Source organism: Loxodonta africana, chromosome 4, assembly GCF_030014295.1.
Source record: "Loxodonta africana isolate mLoxAfr1 chromosome 4, mLoxAfr1.hap2, whole genome shotgun sequence".
NCBI classification, from domain to species: Eukaryota; Metazoa; Chordata; class Mammalia; order Proboscidea; family Elephantidae; genus Loxodonta; species Loxodonta africana.
Window position 1 is genome coordinate 141,567,851 of NC_087345.1, and position 5,705 is coordinate 141,573,555.

General features: G+C 38.5%; 1 protein-coding gene across 5 annotated transcripts in view; it reads right to left on the minus strand.

The window, feature by feature from the left end:
* LOC111750858 (uncharacterized) overlaps positions 1 to 5,705 on the minus strand; it is a 43,462-nt gene that overhangs the window by 36,400 nt on the left and 1,357 nt on the right. The window lies entirely within an intron of this gene.

Genomic DNA, 5,705 nt, shown 5'->3' on the forward strand with positions numbered 1-5,705 from the left:
TCTTCAATGATCCCCTTACTCTCCTTCTCACTTATGTGAGAGAAACAGGGTAATATGAGATTTTTTAAAAAAAGGAACAAAAGAAATAACAGGATGCCCAGTTAGATTTCCATTTCAGGTAAGCAATGGGCAATGTTTTTAGTACAGATATGCCCCCAAATATTGCATGAGAAATGCTTATCCTAAAAAATTATTCATTGCTTTTCTGAAATTCAAATTTAACTGAGTGTCCTTTATTTTATCTGAAAACTCTATTCATATCTCTTCTCTGTAAACCTGGAACCACTGCCCTTTGGATACAACCATTGGTCTGATTTTTTTCTCACCAGAGATTAGTTTTGCCTGTTCTCCAGCTTTATATAATTGGAATTAAAATGTATGTACTCTTTGGATTTCTTTCACCAGCATAGTGTTTTTGAGGTTCATGCATGATGTGTGTGTAGCAGTGATTCACGTCATTTTATCAACTTACCACAGTTTGTTCACTTTCATATTGTTAGGACATCTGCGTTGTTTTGATGTTTTGTCTATTATAAATAAAGCTTCTATGGACATTATTCTACAAGTCTTTTTGTGGATGTATGTTTTTATTTCTCTTGAGTAAACACCTATGGATTGAGTAGCTAGGCTGCAGGATAGGTGTCTGTTTACTTTTCCAAGAAACTTCTAGACTTTTTCCAAAGTAGTTATATAATTTTACATTACCACCAAAAATACATGAAAATTCTGGTTGCTCCAAATCCTTGTCAACATTTGGTGTTATCAGTGTTTAGTTTTAGCTATCCTTGTAAGTATATATTAGCTTTTCCTAGTAGTTTTAATTTACGTTTCCTTAACTCCCTTACAACTGGACTAATAAACATGACAAATAAAGGAGAAATTGAAGTTGCCAATGATTTCATTCAACTTGGATCAACAATCAGCGCCCATGGAAGCAGCAGTCAAGAAATCAAACTATGTATGGCACTGGGCAAATCTGCTGCAAAAGACCCCTTTAAAGTTTTAAAAAGCAAAGACGTGACTTTGAAGACTAGGGTGTGCCTGACCAAATCACCTCATGTGCATGCGAAAGCTGGACAATGAAAAAGGAACACAGAAGAATATTGGGAAAGAATATTGAATGGACTGCCAGAGAACAAACAAATCAGTCTTAGAAGAAATGCAACCAGAGTGTGCTTTAGAAGTGAGGATGGTGAGACTTCTGCTCACTTACTTTGGACATGTCATCAGGAAAGACCAGTCGCTAGAAAAGGATGCCATGGATGGTAAAGTGGAGAGTCGGCAAGGGTGAGGGAGGGCCTTGATGAGATGAACTGATGCTGTAGCTGAAACAATGGACTCAAATACAGCAACAATCATAAAGATAGCACAGGACAGGCAACATTCCATTTTGCTATACATAAGGCCACTATGACTTGGAGCCAACTTGACAACAACTAAAAACAATGACTAATGAGTAGTCCCTGGGTGGTGGAAACAGTTAATGCCCTCAGCTCTTAACTGAAAGGTTGGAGGTTCAAGTCCACCCAGAGGTGACTGGGAAGAAATGCCTGCGGATCTAATTCTAAAAAATCAGCCATTGAAAACCCTACTGAGCACAGTACTAGTTTGACACACATAGGGTCACCATGAATCAGAATCAACTCCATGGCAACTGGTTTGGTTTTTGGTAATGACTAATGATGTTGAGCACTTTATCATGAGCTTATTAGTGATTCATATATTTATCTTTGTGGAATGTCTATTGATATGTTTTGCCCATTTAAAAAAATTGGGTTGTCTATTTACTATAGAGTTACAAGAATTCTCTATATATTTCTGGATACCAGTTCTTTGTCAGATCTGTCTTACAAAATATTTTTTCCATGTTTTCTGTTTTCTTAATGATTTGTTTTGACATACCAGAATTTGTAATTGTTATAAAGTTTAATTTATCCTTTGGTCTTTTATGGTTATTGCTTTCCATGCCCTGCCTAAGAAATCTTTACTATACACGAGTCACAAAGATCTTGTATGTTTTCTTCTACAGTATTTATAGTTGTATGCTTAGGTCTATAATCCATCTTCGACTGATGTTTTTGTACTGTGTGAAGAAGGGATCAAGGTTTATTTTTTTCTATAGCGATACTCAGTTATTCCAGCACTATTTCTTAAAAAGACTATCTTTCCTCATTGGATTGTTTTAGCATCTTGTCAAAAATCAAATGACCACTTAAGTGTGCATCTATTTCTGGGCTCTCTATCTTATTCCAGTGATTTCCTTGTTGATCCCTATGCCAGTACCACTCAGTACAGTTTTGATAATGCAGCTTTAGAATAAGTCTTAAAGTCAGGTAGTGTAAGTTTCCCAACTTTATTCTTCTTTTCCTGTATTGCTTTGGATATCATATTGTTTTTGTTAATTGCCGTTGCGTCAGCTTCAAGTCATGGGGACCATATACATAATAGAATGAAGCGTTGCCTGGTCCTGCACCATCTTCATGATTGTTGATACGTTTCATTCCACTGTTGCTGCTATTCTGTCAATCCATCTCTTTGAGGGTTTCTCTCTTTTTTGCTGGCTCTCTACCAAACGTGATGTACTTTTCTAGAAATTGGTCTTTCCTGATGACATACATGGACAAATTAAGCAAGGAGAACTCTTGTCATCCTCGCTTCTAGGAAGCATTCTGGTTGCATTTTTTCTAAGACTGATTTGTTTGTCTCCTGGTAGTTCTTGTTTGAAGTTCACGATCTGTTCAATGGATATCCTAGGTCCTCTGAATTTCCATATACATTTTAGAATCAGTTTGTCAGTTCCTATAGAAAAGCCTCGTAGAATTTTGATTGGGAAATATCCTGTAAAAGTTTTTTTGCTCAACCTATATAACCCTCCCATTCCTTCTTTCAAATTCCAGTGTTCCCTTTTTTCTCATATAAATCGAATCACTATTTCTGGATGTAAGGATTCCATGCTTTCGCTTCATATAACAGGAAGAACCCCATCCTAGGAGTTAGGATTTCTAATTTCTTTACCAAACTCACCTACCTGGCTCTCTACCCTGGGCTTTGCCACTGACTTACCTGTGTGACTTTGCTCTATCAGGACCTCCATTTACTTATCCATTAAGTGAAGGGATTGGACTAGATCGGTGGTGTGATCTTGTTGTATAACTTTATTTTGTTTTATTAATGTCAAAACTCCATCAAGAATCTGATGAAATCTATGAACTCTCTTCTCAAGAGAAAGCACATTCACACATAACATTTTGCAAACTATTTATTAGTGTTTACAAACTTCGTAGAGTTTTGTAAACCGAACTAGTACCTTTTTTTAAAATAAATCTTCCTGGTTCTAATACCGCTTGGAGACAGAAATAAAAAAGAAGCAACTTCCGTCCCTGCTAAGAACTTGCCTTTGAGAAGAATGGTGCTGACAGACACCCTCAGCCACTTTCTGATGATCAGGATTCTGGAAAAGTCCCTGTGGTGAGAAGATGAACAGTTCAGCCAAGAAGCCCCCATACATTTGTTTATTTGGTTCCCAGGAACCAAAGTTAATGATGAAGAATTTGGTAGACTTCTCCCCTTGGGTAATTTTTTCCCATCTTTCAATGTGTTCCACAAAATGTGATTAGCAACTTGGAATCCATCCTTCTACTGAACTTAATTGATAATGTTGTATTGAATTTAAATAGGTTGTACATAAAATTTTTAAATCTTTTTAATTGTGAATAAAAACTAAGAATTAGGAAAGTAGGAAATTATATTAGAAACTCTTGACCTATAAAAAGCATAACTTTTTTAGCTCTGTGGCCAAAAATGATCTGCAGCAGAGGCAACAATTTCAGACTCATATGGAACAATTTGATTTGCATCCCTATAATCCTGAATGGAGTTTCTAATATACCACTAATAGAACCAAAGTTTGGTGAAAAGTAGCTAGTACCACACATTGAGGCCTCTTACATCTTACTCCCAGAAAGCAAAATATGTTCAGAATATCTGCGGTCACACCGAGACAGCAATAGCCAGCTTAAAGAATCTTCCACCGATCAAGATGTTACAATTTGAAAAATAAAAAGGAAATAAGCTTTGCATTTCACTGCAACAAGTCTGAGAAAAATCATGAGCCTGTAATAGAATTCCAAAGAGAAAAGAAAATAAAGTGTACTAGAATTCCAAAGAGAAAAAAACATAAAGTGTACTAAAAGACAATTTCTACTCATAAAAAGGATTATGTAGGATATATTAATGATAATAATTTTATCCTTTTTATCACCTTAGTGTTAATATTAATTATATTGCATTGGCTTCGTTGGTATATAAACAAATTATTAAATGCATTTGTTTAAAAAGATCAGAATTTATATTTAGAAGGGTAATTGGCTCATTGGCCAGGGGAGACATACCTAAAATGAATTTAGAATGGCAGTTGACAAGAAAGAGAAAATAAAACGTTAGAAAGGTGTGGCATTCCATCAAGCAGTAATTAATTACTATCTGCATAGAGGTTTTCATTACCTCATCAATTCAAACCAGAAGCACAAAAGTTGTGAAAGAGATTTATGTTTAAAAAATAGGTGGATCGTTTCAAAGAAAAAAACTTTGGCTTGAAAAGACCCACCAAAATAAGGAGTTCAGTTTGTGTATCAGTTAGCTTTTGCTGCGTAACAAAACATCCTAAAACTTTGTGGCTTGTTTTCTTTGATTGTTTCTCTCCATTCTGTGGGTCAGTTGGGCAAAAGGCAGCCAGAAGTGTTTATACTTGACTAGATATGAAATGAAATCGGACGTTTGTGGGTTTAGGATGCAGGGAGAAAGAGGATGAAAAGTTCAATATTCAGTGGGCAGATGTGGCAGGAGCATGTAGGATAAAGTAAGGAAGGACAAAGCTGGCTCCAGACTAGGAAGGAGTGGCAGGAACCCAGGACAGGGAACCGCGTGCTTCCCTTGGGATGGTCTTAAAGGATCCGGAGAGGAGAGGATGCAGACAACACAGGTTCTAAAGGATGACTCCATAGGACTGGGGCTAATTGATGTAAGAAGATGATGACAGTCCTTCGGCAGACAAAGAGTCAGCCCCTTGGAATATACGACATTGTTGGGCGCTGTGGGGACACAGAGTGGTACGAGATCAAGTCCCTGCCCCCTAAAGGTTCAGTCTCTAAAGGTTCGAGCCAGAGTCTGGGAAATGGCTGCTCCTATATCCTCTCCCAGAACCCAGCAAAGAAATGACTGTTCCCAGAGCCTGGAGTTGTTCCTGCCTTGAGAAAGCGAAAGAAAGGGCAGAAAAATCAGAACAAGACAGCTGAATGGGGCGGGGGACGCATAAAGAGGGGCTTAAAAAAATGGACGTCCTTTGAGTCTCCTGTTGAGGCTTGAGGTCAAATGACCAAGGAGAAAAGGAAGAGAAGTGTAAACAAGGGCGAGAGCAAAAGGAGGAAAAATAATTAAAAACGAAGCGTTACGGCTTGACGGTAAGAGCAGGTAACAAATTTGAGACCCGGCTAAGGCTTGAGAATAAGCTGACAGCTCGCTCCGCTGAATTCGAGCTGCGGGCGGGATGGCAAAGAAACGACCCCGCGTGCTGGAGGAGCGCGGGGAGGAGCGCGCACCTGGGACGCACCAGCGGAGGAGGGACCAGAGAAGGGACTGGTCCCCAGCCCAAACCCCTCCCCTTCGGCCCGGCCCGTCCCCTGAGCCGGGGCTGAAAGCCGGAAGCA